Here is an 18,876-nt window from a genome sequence, read left to right as displayed (position 1 = left end):
GTATCCCCCATGGCTGCCAACTTTACTTAACCTAGTGTGTTTGTGCTGATGACTGATAATTTGCATTTGTGCAAGGTCTTATAAGTCTTCTAGGAACCAGACTGCTTTAAAAGCAAACTCAGAGGATTTTGAATGGAAAGCACATAGGCAGGGATTTTTCTGAGCAGAGATGATGAATGCTTTGTTTATCAAGTTTTGTAAAAATTACATGGGTAAGCTGCACTCGGTTGCCCCTTGTAGAACAAATATGGAATGTGTAGCTGAAAATACAATTTCATCCTAGGGTGACCTCTGAAGACCTGTATAGCACACATAATCTCCATTATAGGTGCTCCACACACTCCTATACTTTTTCTGAAGTGATACATGTATTAAGATAGGGTAGAACAGCATTTCTCCACCTCACCAACATTGATCAGATAATTTCCTGTGGTGGAATCTGTATTATACATTATAAATGTGTGGCAGCAGTCTGTTCTTTATTCACTAGATGCTAGTAGGCATTCCCTCCCCAGTCTGGACAATCAAACTATCTCTAGGCATTGCTAAGAGATAGAGAACAACAGCATTATTAAGGGTAGAGAGGTGGGATAGTATCACGGTTGAAGAAATGGGTTCTGGAACCAAAGTATTTGAGGCTGAATCCCAGATTCACATCTGTGATCTAAGATAAATTAGATAACTCAGGATGCCTGAGTTTCCTTATCACAAAACAATATCCAATAAAAGCACCTACCTCATAGGAACGTTATAAGAAATAAATATGTCAGCATTTGTAAAACCCTTGGAAAAAATGCCTGTCACATAATATGCACATTGTAAATATTTTTAAATAAATAAAAGGAGGCTGGGCATGGTGGCACATGCCTGTAATCCCAGTGGTTCTGGAAGTTGAGGCAGGAGGATCTCGAGTTCAAAGCCAGTCTCAGCAATGGTGAGGCACTTAGCAACTCAGTGAGACCCTGTCTCTAAATAAAAATACAAAATAGGGCAGAGGATGTGGCTCACTGGTTGAACGCCCCTGAGTTCAATTCCCAGTACCCCCAAAATAAATGAACAAATAAAATGAAATAATATATAGAGAGAATAATTATACATGTTTTCTATGAAGAACATTGAGAGGCTGGAAAAAGAACACAAAGTGACATGTATTCAGAGAAAGTTCTTGATTTTCAGGTATGACACCTCCATCCATGCCTGTAAATTAGAAATATATTGCACACATAACAATGTCTAAAAGGCATCTTTTCCAATATGACTTGGAGCTGCTTACTGAGTTCAGGAGAATAAATCAATAGTTGCTACAAAATGTTTGAAAGTACATTTTAAAAGTTCAACTTGGGGAAAAAATGAGATATCAATATCCTCACTGCTCATGAAAGTCCTGGTAAGTGTTCAATGTTGGGTGTAGAGGAAAATGTATCTTCTCTAGATAACAGTAGGACCTTACTAGACTCCCTTAAAAAATTATTCAATAAATATTCAAAATGTCATGAAAGCTCTAAGTACCTAATTGATCAATCTGAAGTAGCATGTAGTCAGTGTTTCCTATCATATCCTATGACCATTTGAGGACAGTGACACTCCTCCCTACTGTCATTTAACCAGGTGGGGTGAATCTACATGGTCAGTAGTGCAAATACAGAATAACGAAATTAAATCAGACATTTCTCTTGTGGTAGTCGTATTTCCTTTAGAAGACAGTTAACAAAACTGTTTCCACTCTAACTGCTTAAAAATCAATGCTCTTCCATATACTGGGTATTTGTAAAAACTAGATTTTTTAAATTCCCCAGACAGAGCTGCTTTATGATTCTAACAGTGTAACATATTTGGACATTGACTTCCATCTTATTCATTTTGTCTTCATGACTCCTCTTCAGAAGAATTCAGGTCCAGTCCGTCTGAATTTTCTGACATTTTCCCCTTTTATATTTTCTATTTTTTTTGTCTTTGGCTTTTTTTTAAATTGTAAACAAATGGGATACATGTTGGTTCTCTGTTTGTACATGGAGTAAAGGCATACCATTTGTGTAATCATAAATTTACATAGGGTAATGTTGTTTGATTCATTCTGCCATTTTTTCCCTTCCCCCCACCCCTCCAACCCCACTTTTCCCTCTATACAGTCCTTCCTTCCTCCATTCTTGCCCCCCTCCCTAATCCTAACCCTAACAGTAACACTAACCCACTCCCCATTATGTGTCATCATCCACTTATCAGAGAGATCATTCGTCCTTTGGTTTTTGGAGATTGGCTTATCTCACTTAGCATGATATTCTCCAATTTCATCCATTTGCCTGCAAATGCCATAATTTTATCATTCTTTATGGCTGAGTAATATTCCATTGTATATATATATACCACAGTTTCTTTATCCATCCATCAATTGAAGGACATCTAGATTGGTTCCACAATCTGGCTATTGTGAGTTGAGCTACTATGAACATTGATGTGGCTGCATCTCTTTAGTATGCTGACTTTAAGTCCTTTGGGTACAGGCCAAGGAGTGGGGTAGCTGGGTCAAATGGTGGTTCCATCCAAGTTTTCTAAGGAATCCCCACACTGCTTTCCAGAGTGGCTACACTAATTTGCAGCCCCACCAGCAATGTGTGAGTGCACATCCTCGCCAACACCTGTTGTTGCTTGTATTCTTGATAATCACCATTCTAATTGGGGTGAGATGGAATCTTAGGGTGGTTTTGATTTGCATTTCTCTTATTACTAGAGATGTGGAACATTGTTTCATATGTTTGATGATTGCTTGTAGATCTTCTTCTGTGAAGTGTCTGTTCATTTCCTTAGCCCTTTTGTGAATTGGGTTATTTGTATTCTTGGTGTAGAGTTTTTTGAGTTCTTTATAGATTCTGGAGATAGTGCTCTATCTGAAGTATGATTGGCAAAGATTTTCTTCCACTCTGTAGGCTCTCTCTTCACATTGCTGATAGTTTCCTTTGCTGAGAGAAAGCTATTTAGTTTGAATCTATCCCAGTTATTGATTCTTGCTTTTATTTCTTGTGCTATGGGAGTCCTGTTGAAGAAGTCTGGTTCTAAGCCGACATGTTGAAGACCTGGAACTACTTTTTCTTCTATAATCTGCAGGGTCTCTTGTTTGATTCCGAGGTCCTTAATGCATTTTGAGTTGAGTTCCTTGCACCGTGAGAGATATGAGTTTAGTTTCATTCTGTTGCATATGGATTTCCAATTTTCCCAGCACCATTTGTTGAAGAAGCTATCTTTTCTCCATTGCATATTTTTGGCACCTTTGTCTAGTATGAGAAAATTGTATTTATTTGGTTTGTGTCTGTGTCCTCTATTCTGTACCATTGATCTACCTGTCTATTTTAGTACCAATACCATGCTGTTTTTGTTACTATTGCTTTGTAGTATAGTTGAAATTCTGGTATTGTGATACTCCCAGCTTCATTTTTCCTGTGAAGGATTGCTTTAGCTATTCTGAATTTCTTATTCTTCCCGATAAATGTCATGATTGCTTGCTCTATTTCTGTAAGGTACATCATTGAGATTTTAATTGGAATTGCACTGAATCTTTATAGCACTTTTGGTAGTATGGCCATTTTGACTATTAATTCTGCCTATCCAAGAACATAGGAGATCTTTCTGTCTTCTAAGGTTTTCTTTAATTTCTTTCTTTAGTGTTCTGTAGTTCTAATTGTAGAGGTCTTTCACCTCTTTTGTTAGATTGATTCCAAAGTATTTTATTTTTTTCGAAGCTATTGTGAATGGGTTAGTTTTCCTAGTTTTTCTTTCCAAAGATTCATCACTTATGTATAAAAATGCATTAGATTTATGATCGTGATCTTATATCCTGCTACATTACTGAATTCATTTATGAATTCTAAAAGTTTTCTGGTGGAATTTTCTGGTTCCCTAAGTATATAATCATATCATCAGCAAATAGGGATAGTTTGAACTCTTCGTTTCCTTTTAGAATCCCTTTAATTTCTTTGGTCTGTCTAATTGCTCTGGCTAGAGTTTCAAGGACAATGTTGAATAGAAGTGGTGAAAGGGGGCATCCCTGCCTTGTTCTAGTTTTTAGGGGGAAAGCTTTCAGTTTTTCACCATTTAGAATGATATTAGCCATGGGCTTAGCATAGATGGCCTTTACAATGTTAAGGAATGTTCCCACTATCCCAATTTTTTCTAGTGTTTTGAGCATGAAGGGGTGTTGTATTTTATCAAATGCTTTTTCTGCATCTATTGAAATAATCATGTGATTCTTGACTTTAAGTCTGTTGATATGGTGAATTACATTTATTGATTTCCGGATGTTGAACCAACCTTGCATCCCTGGTATGAAACCCACTTGATCATGGTGCACTATCTTTTTTTTTTTTTTTTTTTGCGGTACTGGGGATCGAACTCGGAGCCTTGTGCTTGCAAGACAAGCACTCTACCAGCTGAGCTATCTCACCAGTCCGCACTATCTTTTTAATATGTTTTTGTGGGCGATTTGCTAAAATTTTGTTGAGAATTTTTGCGTGGATGTTCATTAAGGATATTGGTCTGAAATTTTTTTTTCCTCGATGTGTCTGTGTCTGGCTTAGGTATCAGGGTAATATTGGCTTCGTAGAATGAGTTTGGGAGGGTTCCCTCCTCTTCTATTTCATGGAATACTTTGAAAAGTATTGGAATGAGCTCTTCTTTAAAGGTTTTGTAGAACTCGGCTGAGAACCCATCAGGTCCTGGACTTTTCTTTGTTGGTAGGCTTTTGATGACTTCTTCTATTTCATTACTTGAAATTGGTCTATTTAAATTGTGTATGTCCTCCTCGTTCAGTTTAGGCAATTCATATGTCTCTAGAAACCTGTTAATGTCTTCGAAATTTTCTATTTTGTTGGAGTATAGATTTTCAAAATAGCTTCTAATTATGTTTTGTATTTCAATCATGTCTGTTTTGATATTTCCTTGTTCATTCCGAATTTTAGTAATTTGGGTTTTCTCTCTTTTTCTCTTTGTTAGTGTGGCTAAGGGTTTATCAATTTTGTTTATTTTTTCAAAGAACCAACTATTTATTTTGTCAATTTTTTCTATTGTTTCTTTTGTTTCAATTTCATTGATTTCAGCTCTGATTTTAACTATTTCCTCTCTTCTACTACTTTTGGTGTTGGTCTCTTCTTTTTCTAGGGCTTTGAACTATAATGTTAGGTTGTTTACTTGTTGATTTTTTCTTATTTTATTGAATGCGCTCCATGAAATAAATTTTCCTCTAAATACTGCTTTCATAGTGTCCCAGAGATTTTGATATGACGTTTCTTTGTTCTCATTTACCTCTAAGAATTTTTTTATTTCCCTCCTGATGTCTTCTGTTATCCATTCATCATATAATAGCATATTGTTTAATCTCCAGGTGTTGGAGTAGTTTCTGTTTTTTACTCTTTCATTTATTTCTAACTTCAATCCATTATGATCTGATAGAATACAAGTTAGTGTCTCTATCTTCTTGTATTTGCTAACATTAGCTTTGTGGCATAATATATGGTCTATTTTAGAGAAGGATCTATCTACTGCTGAGAAGAAAGTATTTTCGCTCTTTGTTGGATGGTATGTTCTATGAATGTCCGTTAAATGTAAATTATTTATTGTGTTATTGAGATCCATGGTTTCTTTATTCAATTTTTGTTTGGAAGATCTGTCCAGTGGTGAGAAAGGCATGTCAAAATCACCTAGTATTATTGTGTTATGGTCTATTTGGTTTCTGAAATTGAGAAGGATTTGTTTGACTTACATGGATGAGCCACTGTTTGGGGCATAGATATTTATGATTGTTATGTCTTGCTGATTTATGGTTCCCTTAAGCAGTATGAAATGTCCTTCCTTCTTTATCCCTTCTGACTAACTTTGGCTTGACGTCCACATTATCTGAAATGAGGATGGATATCCCAGCTTTTTTTCTGAGTCCATGTGCATGGTATGTTTTTCCCATTCTTTCACCTATAGTCCATGGGTATCTCTTTCTATGAGGAGTGTCTTTTGCAGGCAATATATTGTTGGATCTTTCTTTTTAATCCAATCTGCCAGTCTATATCTTTTGATTGATGAGTTCAGGCCAATAACATTCAGGGTTATTATTGAGATATGATTTGTATTCCCAGTTATTTGGCTTTTTTTTTTTTTGACATAACTTGGTTTTTCCCTTCTTTGACAATTCCTTTAGGATAGTTCCTCCCTTTGCTGATTTGCATCTTTGTTTTTCATCTCTTCCTTAGGGAATATTTTGCTGAGAATGTTCTGTAATGCTGGCTTTCTTTTGGTAAATTCTTTTAGCTTTTGTTTATCATGGAAGGATTTTATTTCGTCATCAAATCTGAAGGTAAGTTTTGCTGGGTTTAAGATTCTTGGTTGGCATCCATTTCTTTCAGGGCTTGATATATGTTGTTCCAGACCCTTCTAGCTTTTAGGATCTGGATTGAAAAATCTGCTGATATCCATATTTTTTTCCCCCTGAATGTAATTTGGTTCCTTTCTCTCACAGCCTTTAAAATTCTGTCTTTAATTTGTATGTTAGGTATTTTCATAATAATGTGCCTTGTTGTGGGTCTGTTGTAATTTTGTGTATTTGGAGTCCTATAAGCCTCTTTTTTTTTTTTTTTTGGGTGCTGGGGATCGAACCCAGGGCCTTGTGCTTACAAGGCAAGTACTCTACCTACTGAGCTATCTCCCCAGCCCCTCTATAAGCCTCTTGTACTTGATTTTCCATTTTATTGTTCAGATTTGGGAAATTTTCTGATATTATTTCATTGAATAGATTGTTCATTCCTTTGGTTTGTTTCTCTAAGCCTTCCTCAATCCCAATAATTCTTGAATTTGGCCTTTTCATGACATCCCATAATTCTTGTAGATTCTGTTCATGATTTCTTACCATCTTCTCTGTTTGGTCAACTTAGTTTTCAAGGTTAAATATTTTGTCTTCAATATCTGAGGTTGTGTCTTCCAGGTGTTCTATCCTATTGGTTATGCTTTCTATGGAGTTCTTAATTTGGTTTATTATTTCCTTCATTTCAAGGATTTCTGTTTTTTTTTTTTTCAATATCTCTAGCTCTTTATTGAAATGATCTTTTGCTTCCTGTATTTGCTCTTTTAACTGTCGATTGGTGCGATCATTCAATGCCTGCATTTGTTCTTTCATTTCGTCATTTGCTTCCCTTATCATGTTAATATGTACATTCTGAACTCCCTTTCTGTCATGTCTTCTGCCATGCTGTTATTGGATTTTATTGATGTAACATCTAGATTTGTTTGGGGCATTTTCTTCCCTTGTTTTCTCATATTGTTCAGGTATCAGTGGATTGCTGAGATAGTGCAGATTTCCTCTATTGACTTATAGTGTTCCTGAAGATTTCTAGTATATCCCTCTTAGCCTTCAGTAGCCTGAAGTCTTGGAGGAAGTTGATAATGCGGTGCTCCACAAGGAAGCTGCCTCTCTAAGGGTGGTGGCCTTCAGGTGAGGTATATTTCCTGCTAGTGGGCAGAGGTGCCTCCACTTGTTGACCAGTAGTCATCCACAGGGGAACTAGGCTATGGGCTGAAGCTAGGCCTGTTTGGGCCTGTGTCTCTGGTTTTACCATCCTTGTGGGAAAACCTCATCCAGCGGGGAAGACTCACCCGGTGGGGAGGTCTCGCTGGTCAGTTCCCATCCTAGAGGTTCCCTTCAATCCACAACTACCACCTGGACTGGGCATCCTTCCTCTGCAATGTTCTTAGGGGCCTGGACCTATCTCCTGGGCCTGGGATCCTCGCCCTGCACAGAAGAGTCTCCTTAGACTGCCCCTCCTCGGAGAAGCTGCCTGCAGTCCTGGAACCTTTGCTCCGCCCCTCAGCTTGTCTCTGTGCAGCTCTTCAACCGAGAAGCCATCTAGGTCCTGGGACCGTGCTCTGCACCTAATCGCCTGGCTGTGTGGTCCCTCCTCTGAGCAGCCACCTGAAGCCTCGTCCAGTCACTCTGAGTTCAAGCGAACCGCCAAATGCCTCCTCCTCCAGGCAGCCACCCAGAGTTCCAGTGTGGTTGCTCCAAGTTCAAGCAACTCGCTGCACAGGTTCTCCTCCAAGCAGCTTCCCAAGCTCTGGTGGGGTCACTCCGAGTCCAAGCGACCTGCCACGGCGCCTCTTCCTCTGGGCAGCCACCCGGTGTTCCATGTGGTCACTCTGAGCCCAAACAACTCGCCGCTCATCTCCTCCTCCTCCAGGCAGCCACCTGGAGTTCCCTGCAGTTGCTCTGAGTCCAAACAACTCACCGTGTGCCTCCCCCTCTGGGCAGCCGCCCAGAGCCCCAGTGGGTTGCTCCAAGTCCAAGCGTCGTGCTGAGTGGCCTCCTCTACCATGCTCCCAGTTGTCTGAGTTCACTGCTCCAGTGGGGGGAGGAGTGTCTCATTGGGCAACTCTACTTCACAAAGTTCCCTGCGTTCAGGGACTTCCGCCCCATCCGACACGCCTCCCAACTGGAGAGACTCACCCGGAGGCTTTGAGTTGGTCCCAATATCTCCTCTTCTTGAATCCTGAGTCCTGGAGCAACATTAAATGCAGTCACCCTCTAGTCCGCCATCTTGAAACCTCCTGTCCTTTGCCTTTTTGTTACAAACTGTAACCTCCTGTCCTTTGCCTTTTTGTTTGAAACTTAGAGAGGAACAAATTCCATGTTGCCACCCAACTTCCAAAAATCGTATTAATATTGGTCTGACTGAACCAAAAAGGGAGTATCCAGAGGAAGTAAAATATTTCTTCATTAGATCATGTTTTTCAAAGTGCGTATCAAGGAACAACTTTATTAGCAGCATATGAAGAGCTTGTTAAAAGCATATGCTCCAATTGCATATTTCAAGATAGCTAGTAGTCAAGATCTTTAATATTCCCAACACAAAGAAATAATGAATGTCTAGGTTGATGTATCAATTACCCTGATCCAATCATTACATATTTTATACATGCATTGAAAAGTCACACCCAACCCCATAAATATATCTGGTTACTATATACCAATTAAAAATAAAAATATATTTTAAAGGTGTATGTTCCTAAAATTCAGCCAGGACCTGGTGAATCAGTCCCTGGGGAAGAAGTCAGAAATCTTGATAATTAAATTCTCCAGCCAATTCTATACATACTACTCTGTAGTCAAATTCTGTTAAGAATCTATCTTCTAATAGAATTCTACTGTCTAAAATTCATTTATAGATCAAGCAATGCAACCAAGCTAAACTGAAGTAATTATCTTCATACATATGAAATCTTTATGTTTCCATTGCACAATTACATACACAAATTTTGTCAAAGTCCAGGTCATGATTTGACCTGTCCCGTATTTTTGTCAGGGTTAGAAACTTGATCGGTAGGAAAAACATCAGATGAATATGCTTAAAGAAAACAAGGGCAATGATATGTCTGTGGTTGTGTGCATGGAGTTTTTAGTATATTTTCCACTTCCCTGTGATTTTACCTTCACACAAATTTCAGAAACATTTCTAAATAATAGATCATAAGCTCTAGTACAGCAGAAGCAGCGCTTCCTCCCATCTGTAACATTTCCTAGTGTGATGAAATGTCCTGAATTCTCATTAAAAATTAATAGTGATACGCAAATCCTTCTGAACAAACCCTACTCCAGACCATGGGAGCCAGAATTTCCTCTTGCAATGACCACCTATAATCCATGTATATGTTTGTATAATCAACAAGGACACAGAGTGCTCATCTCAAGCATCTATTTGACACTGGGATGGGGATTCACTTCTCCTTTATCCACTAAATCTCTGGTTTTGGCATAATTAAATTATAAGCAGAAATACTCCAGAAGAGGAATCATCAGTCATTTCAAGATCAGCTTACCAAAGTAAATTTGAACAAAGGTATAAGGTTATGACATTTCCCTATGGTACAACTTCTTTCACAATCAACTTTGCTTCACATCAGTGCAATAATCACAGCCCATGAGAAGCAGTGGAATTATTAGAATTAAAAAAAATGAACTCTAAATAAAAGCTGTCCTTAGAATGTGAAGGCATTTGTCCTTGGACTTTTCATTTGAGTTTTACATCCCTAAGAACTCTATCCCTTTCAGTAAAACCTGAATCCACAAGCTTTCTGAAAATCCTAAGGGATTTAGGTGCCACTAATATCTCTAGTAGAGGAATTTTACCTGGATCTTCACAGGTCTTTCATTAATATTCAGTATGAATATATGAGATGTATCCTAAAAGCCCACTAATCATAGATACCAAATAGGAAGAGATATAAGGTCAGATTCTGCATCTCAAAATATAAGAATGTTTCGAGACAAAATTAAACAGGTTATATCTGTTATGGATCCAAATAGAATGTAAGAAAATGTAGGTGTCAGAGATTTTTCTTTTTTGTTCTTTCTGATTTGAACCAAGACCCTCCATCTGAGCATTTCCTAAGCAAGCACACTTATAGCACCATCAACTGCATCAGTCATTAATTAATATAAAACAACAACTATCAAAACATGCAAGAATGATTGATTGAGTTATGGTATTTGAATTTATTTATAAGCCTGAATTTCAGCATTTTTATATGACAATGGAATTTTTAAAACTATAATAGGAATAGCATCATTAAAATGGTGTTTTAACAAAAAAACAGTGATATTTTATATTATTCTATGCTTAGGCTTTCATCTATAACACATCTTAATTGTAAAAGTGAGTGGGTTTCACTGCACCATTTATAGGCATACACATATCATGCCTTGATCATGTCCATTTTCCCTTCTGTCCTCTCTTGCCTTCCTCTTCCCACTTTCCCTTTTCGAGTTGTCCCTCTTCTAAAACTTTTGGGTCATTTATTAATTATTTATTCATTTAGTTTCTACACATGAGAGAACACATGCAAAAATATTTACTTTTCTGTGTCTGACTCGTTTTGCTTTACATAATGTCCTCCAGTTCCTTCCATTTTCTCTCAAATAGCAGGATTTCACTTTTCTTTATGACCAAAGAGTACTTCTGTGGGTGCCATCTTTTCTTGATACATTCAACTGTTGATGGGCACCAGGCTGATTCTACATTTTAGCTGCAGTAATCATGACTATGCAGAAATCTCTTTAGTATACTGACTTTGTTTCCATCAGATATATATCAAGAATGGTATAGCTGAATCATATGGTAGTTCCAGTTTGAGGGTTTTGAGGAACAGCTACACTGCTCTCCTTTCCCATCAACGGTATATGAGGGTTCCTTTTCTCCACATCTTCACCAACATATTTTTTTTTTTATAATAGTCATTTTGACTAAGATGAGAATGAATCTCAATGTAGGTTTTGTTTGGTTTTGCTAGTGGGTGTAAAACCCAGGGGTGCTTTACTACTGAGCTATATCCCTTGCCCTTTTTATTTTTTATTTCAAAGCAAGGTTTTGCTAAGTTGCTAAAACTGACCTTGAACTTGGAATTCTCCTGCCTCAGCCTCTGGAGTTGCTGGGTTTAAAGGCATGTCTGTGCCGCTAGACCCAGCTCAATGTAGTTTTGATTTTCATTTCCTTGATGGCTAAAGATATTGAGCAAATATTTTTTTTTGTATTTATTGTCCACTTATACTCCTTTTGAGATGTATAGTCAGATCACTTGTTCATTTTTTTATTGGCTTATTTGTTCTTCTGTTATCAAGTTTTTTTGAGTTTGTTGTATATCGTATTAATCTGTCAATGGAAGCGTTGGCAAAGACTTTTCTCCTATTCAGCATATTCTCTCTTCACTTTTCTAATTGTTTCCTTTGTTGTGCAGAAGGTTGTTAATTTGAGGTAATCCCATTTGTCAATTTTTTTCTCATTTCCCAAGCTATTAGGATCCTATTCAGGAAAGTGTTGCACATGCCAATATTTTGGAACATTTCCACTGTATTTTCTCCTACATTAGAGTCTTTGATCCATTTTTAGTTGATTTTGAATAGGATGAGAGAAAGTATTCTGATTTCAATCTTTCCCAGAAACATTTGTTGAAGAGACTTGTCTTTTCTCCAATATCTGTTTTGGGCAACTTTGTTGAGAATCAGCTGGTGATAATGTGTGGGTTTATTTCTGGGTCTTGTAATCGGTTCCATTGGTCCACATATCTGTTTCTATGTAGGCACTTTGCTGGTTTTATTACTGTGACTTGGTAGTATGTTTCAAAATAAGGCATTGTGATGCCCCTGGCATTGTTTATTTTGCTCAGGATGACTCTGGTTATTTAGAATCTTTTGCACTGCCACATGAATTTTAAGACTTTTTTTTGTGTGTGTGAAGAATGCCATTGGTATTTTGATGGGAACAGCATTGAATTGATGGGTACTTTTGAGGGTATTTTTTTTATGGAATTTTTTTTAACATGCGCACGCACACACACACACATACACCTAAGCATGACACATAATTTGTCCGATTTTTAATTGATATCTTTCATTATAACATGTATACATACACAACTTAAGTGAGCTTTCAGAAAAGTAAAACAAGTAATTGTCCATGGTATATAATTGAGACAAAAATCGCAATACCCTCCCCTGAAACCCAAGATTAATAGTTGGAATGAATGATGTAGTCTTAGCAGATGTCCCATGAAAAAAGCTGAAATCTGAGGCACTTCACGATCATGTCATTTAAGCCTTATTATTATTATCCTGTTCTTATTGGCACATATTATTAGCCAGAATGATGAGTGTTGTTGTGACATATGCATAAGAAGGTACAGTCACTGTCTTGGTTGAGCTTTGTCTCTTCTTGCCAGTATTTCTGCAATAGTCTTTCTGTTCTTCATACTACCAGTCTTTCTTTTCACTTGTGGTTTCTCTATATTGCCATTACATGTGTTCTCCTGCTTTTAACATTTTTGGTGGTCCTGAAATAGGTCCTTCCTTTAATAAGAAGTCCTGATTTCTTAAACTAACTTAGAAGACCTTGTATCATCTAATTCATGCCTAGTTCTGTAACCATGTTGCTCAGTGCCTCCCAGCCTCATGACCCATGTGCCCACAAATACACATTGTGTATCCTGGTTGGTCAGACTACACTTTTTGCTAAATTCTCTGTGTGTTTTCATGTCTCCGTGCCATGTTTCTTTCCCTTTCATATGCCTGGAAACTCTACTTTCTCTCATGTATTGGGTGAATGTCACTTGCCATTTGCTACTCAACAAATACTGTTGGAAAAATCGTTCTGATTTAAGAGGATCAATTAGGTGCCCTGCGTCAGTAAGTTTCTAGGGCATGTAGGTACCTTGAGTACAGTATTATATTGTATTAAAAGGTTTGGTGACCTTGTCACTCTTCCACCAGATTGTGATTTTTGCAAGGGTGGAGAATGCTGTTCCACTGGTATATCTAGAAGCTGGCATGTGCTGCCCAAATAGAAACTCAATGAATGCTTCCCAAGGTGAACAAACACAAGAGAGTTGGATTGTCAGGGGGTGGGAAATGGGGAAGGAGAGAGGATGCTATGATGAATTGAATTTGCAAATGCAGTGTCCTTTACTTTTCTCCAGAGAAATTTAGGCACCATGATAAATGTTTCTTGGTGCATCTGGGAGCTATTAGCTCCCACATTTATGGTGACTATCAGACCAAGGTTCACTCTTGAACCACAGAAATTTGCAGTCTACCATTTTTTTGTCCAAATTCTTCCTTTTTTTTTTTTTTCTACATGATACCAGAGATCTTAAAACAGTATAGTTGCAAGGGGCCCCTTTTGTTCAATGATAATTATGCATGCATCAGAATAATAAATGCCATATGATTAGTTCACTTACCTAGCATTTCTGAAATCATTTCCTGCGTAATACTAGCTGCTACACTATTACTATTTTTATTAATGAAGGAAAGCAGTGAGGTATTCTATGATCAGATGTACTGGATAAAATTTAAACATAAACATGTCACTTTGGTGCAGGATTTTGCAGTTACTGCTATGTTACATTGTAAATCTAAAGTAAGAAGAAAAGCAGTTAGTTCCAAATCTACTTGACCATGTTCATTATTTTTTTATTTGTTTTTCCTCCAGAGGGAGTCTGGAAATAGTAGGTTCTGTAGACATATTTTAGAATATATCTAGGAGAGTGCTCCTGTCAGGTGTGGATCAATAAGTATAATACAAATTTTTCATTTTTTAACTCACTATCGAGGTTTTGCTATAATCTCTATAAAGAAAACCTATTTTAAATTAGCAATTTATCCTTTCTCAGCTCCTCTCTTTTTCTCTGCTACTTTGGTGGAAGGAGAAGTTATTCAGAACAGAAGTCAGAGAAATTTGTTGAATCTCAGTTCTACTTGGCAAAATCCAAAGACTTTTTGAGCTTCAGTTTTGCTTGTTGTCTTTTCATTTTTGAATGAATCAGAATATTACCTGACTTGGGGATTTAGATAGGGTTAACCCAAGGCATTTTATGGTGATGTGGTAGTGTATCTGGTCAGTGCCTGGAATATTTCAGGCACTTGACAAACATTTAGTCCATTGGTTGCTCAGTGAGTCAGTCAATTATCCATCCATTCAACAACCTGCAGAGACAGCTCTCCTCAGTGACCTGCCACCAGCAGTTTTTCATATCATTCGCTCTGTGATGGGTCCAAAAAGAGCCTGCCATCTCCATATGCCTCCTTCTCTAGCCATGACCAAAAGCCATTTAGCTATGCTTTGACAAGCATGAGTTTCTGATTGCTTTCTACTCTTGTACTCTTTTCTAATGAATTTTTCTTTTACATTGAATGAATTTGATGGGAAAACAGGATTATATAATGTGGGTATTTACTAAGTTTTATTCTTCTTAGAGACTTTGTATACTTGGGTATTTTCAAAATAGAAATGAAGACAAACCTACATTTGAAAGAAAGTCCCTCTTCCCTTTACTTTCTTGCTAATCACATTTTGAATAAAAGATAGTTGAACATTAAAACTCTTGCTGACATAGATGAGCAATGTTTTACAGACAAGAGACATAAAACTGTTAAGCGGTCAGGCCAGGATACCCTCTGAACTCATTTTGACATTGCACATATCATGCAACATCTTTTACAGGCAACACCCCATTTGAATCCTTCCAATTATAGGTTTCATTCTATTTACTGGTAGGGAAGCTCAATATTTGAGGTTCTGAGAGTTTTAACAATTTGTTGATATTACACAGGTAGTGAATGACAGAGCTGGCATCTAAACCCAGGTACATCTGACTCAAAATTCCCCCTCATTTCACTCCACCATACTGCATCAAGAGGCCAAGCTGAAGCCAGAATTCAATCTCTGCTGTCTGTAAATGCAACTAATAAATTTGTCCAGAAGTTATAGTTGAAATGTTTCTTGAACAGTCTTGTACTCAAGTTGAAAGACAATGTCAAGAAGGGAAAGAATCAAGAAGATGGAGAGTGAAACGAGAAACCGTAGGATAAAAATAAGGAGACTCTATTGAGAAGCACAAAAAGTCAGGTGAATTCTATCTCCAAGTGAGTTCTATCTCCAATTCTATCTTCCGACTGGTTGGCCTTAATAAAAATTTCAGCCCTCTGTGCATTTTCATGGTTTTTCAAATGTGTGTAGTAGTTGATTCCTTGATCATTTCACAGGACATACTAAATCATGTACAGATTTCAAATTTATGCAGCTTCTGTATAGTTAATTAAATTTTTAATACTTTGGTCTTAGTATAATTATTTTAATGGGTGTATGAAAATATAGACCTATCAAACATGATAGCTTTATAGGCTGGTTAATGCCTTAAATTGAATATTGTGTCATTGAATTTGGAGAATTTTTGAACTTGAAAAAAAAAAACACTCAACTTTTTATGTGTGCATGAGTATATTAGCTATTTGAGTTTGAAGATTCTCTAGTCCATTGCCAGTTATTGCCTTGGGAGTTTTTGCAGGCACAGGGAAATCTGAAACAAGTAGTCCTCCATGAATCACAACAACTTTCTTGCTTAAAGAAGTTCTCAGAATATCAGTTGGAAGAAATTTAAAATGATATGGAATCCATGTGACCTTTTTTGATATAATACATTTGAAACAGTATTTCCATGGAAACAAGGTGCAAAAATAGCAGGGAATTTGATGGAGTCGAGAACTACAGTGGTAAAGAAGGAATCTTTAGTGTGTGTTGTACATTAGGCTGAAAGCATCAGCCCTATGGGGCCAAAAGCTCAGTCCCACACATAGCAAGTAACCGAAACTGTAGATCTAGTACTATTCTTGCCACATACAAGGAGTCTTCAATACCACCTCCAGAGTCTTGTGTCCATGTCTACCAGAATCATTGCCCAAAATACAAAACTGCACTGATATCATGTCCTAAATTTTCCCAAATTGTCATTTCCATACTACTACTTACTCACTTTACCTTTACTTAAAAAAAACAATAATCAAAAAACAAAACAAACAAAAAAAACCCAAGCAACAACCATTGGCTTCCCTCCCAAACTCTTCCACTGGGATCTTTGGACTTCTTACCAAAGGATCTTAACTCCCTTGCAACCTCAAACTCTTCTTCAAAGTTTCCCTCCATGTCCTTGAAACAATTAAACCTACAGCACACTGATGATACCATTTCCTCCCATAAAGTGAATTTGTTTTTTTTGTTTTTTTTTTTCTTACACTGTACTTATCTCAGAACCCATAAATAAATCAAGGTCCTCCCAGCTCCCTAATCACACTTCCAAATGGTTAAGAACCCTCACCTCAGAAGAAGCTCTTGTTCTTTTGAGGCTCAGTTAACTGTCTCGCTCTCCTCAAAGTAGTGATTATCAACAGACTCGTCTTCTTTGCTATTCAAGATTACCCTTTAGCTCAAAACAGTCATGCACTTTCCAAGTTCTGTCTGTCATATTCTAGGTGTTTTTCATCAAAACCCATCACATGACCTCTAGTTTTCTTATGCCCTCTCCAAGTACATTTTCCTCCACCCTACTTAACTTCCAAGTTTATTCCATATACCTTTCCATCACCAGAAAGGTCACAAAGTGAAACACTTTGATTGAACAATCTTCTGGCCTCAGCTGCATTGTTCAAGTGCCCAACACAGCAACTACTAATCTCTTTTGCTGTTTTCACTCTTCTTTAGCTCTCCCTTGTACATTCTTTTCTTTTGTCTTAGAACCTACAACAATTATAATCACTCCATTGTTAATAGCTTCAAATACCTTCTTATTTCATCAAGCATACTTTTCAAAATCTTACCATCAAATAAAACCCAGTCCTCAACTTTCTCACCTGAATTTATAAGCCTAGTTATGGTGACAGAAAAGTTTCAGAACTAGACAGGTTGGCATAACAAATAATTTAAGATTTTTCTGCCTCAGATTCTAAAAATCACCTGAGAATGCTTCAAAACATTATAATAAATTCATGCTCCTACACTCTACAGTGATTATGTGATAGCTCCTACTGCTTTCCTTCCTATTTCATTTTGACTAAATGAGAACCTCTCATCTTCCCAGATCCACAAACCTATTTCTTTAGAACTCCTTACCTTTTTCTCTAACCCCTTGTATTTCTCCAGGAGATTTTGTTTCATCTGTCAGAGTGCAATCCTTCCCTCCATCTCAGTAAAAATATGAAAATAGATTGATGCTATTGGCAGACTGAAAGGAGGGAGACAGAGCCAGCCTGATTTTTGAGACTTCAACATATAACAATTAAAAATGATAGAACATTTGCGAAGTAGGAAGTAAAGCAACAACATTATGATTCTAATAAAGATTAATTGGAGTGGGAAGAGGGACTGCAGCACAATTAGAAAAGTTAAAGTCGAGTTTTCAGAAGATCTTTAAAAAGGAAGAAGTAGATAAGTCATAAGCATTGCATCAACCATGAGGCCTGAAAAGTGCCCATTGGGTTTTCTAATTAGATATTTGGTACCTTTTCAAAAAGTTGTTGTGCAGGGTCCTAATTTGATTTTGGTAGGGTAATGAAATAACTGAACGTAACGGGAGTAATAGACGCTATAAATCCGTTTGTAGAAAGAGGAAAGGTAGATGATTTGAAGGAATGTAGGAGAGAGAATTTTTCTTTTCTTTGTAATTGACTTGAGGATATTAGAATGCTAAAGGGAAGAACCCGGTAAAGAGGGAAATTTTGAGAATAAGTGGAAGACTGGGTTACTAAAGAAACACTCTCCCCAAGGGTGCAAAGAGGGATTTGACCCTTGTGAAGAATTATCTTAGAGATGCGATTTTTGGAGTGGCAGCAGCAGCCCTGGTCGGTGCTAGTTGGAACCAGGTTCTGAGCCACACCTAGACCCATCAATGCAGAAAGGCTGACGTGAGGCTCATCAGGCGGTGTGTCATCCAGTCACACATGGTTCTGATGCATGTCACCTTTGAGAACTACTGGGTGGGAGAATGAAGCTCTGATACCATTATAACAGAAGAAAAAGAGAAAAAAGTTAAAATGTGGGTAAGATCGAGATGTCAGAGGAAGTTGGCGGAGTTCCCACAGGGAGACTGTACAGTCTTTGTAAAATGGCGAGTAGGTGTGGTGGTCATCGTTGTGACAAAGTCACTGAGAAAAACAACTTAAAGGAGGAAAGATTTTTCTGGCTGATAGTTTCAGAGGTTTCAGTCCATGGTCACTGGACTCTTGTTTCTGGGTTGTGGTGAGGCAGAACATCATGGCAGGGAGTACGGAATGGCAAATTTGCTTACCTCATGGCAGTCAAGAACAAATGGGAGTGGAGAGGAAAGAAAGAAAGAAAGAAAGAAAGAAAGAAAGAAAGAAAGAAAGAAGAAAGAAAGAAAGAAAGAAAGAAAGAAAGAAAGAAAGAAAGAAAGAAGGAAAGAAGGAAGGAAGGAAGGAAGGAAGGAAGGAAGGAAGGAAGGAAGGAAGGAAGGAAGGAAGGAAGGAAGGAAGGAAGGAAGAAAGAAAGGAAGGAAACAGAAAAGAAGGAA

This window comes from Sciurus carolinensis, chromosome 3 (assembly GCF_902686445.1).
Source record: "Sciurus carolinensis chromosome 3, mSciCar1.2, whole genome shotgun sequence".
Classification (NCBI taxonomy): Eukaryota; Metazoa; Chordata; class Mammalia; order Rodentia; family Sciuridae; genus Sciurus; species Sciurus carolinensis.
This window is presented reverse-complemented; position numbering follows the sequence as displayed.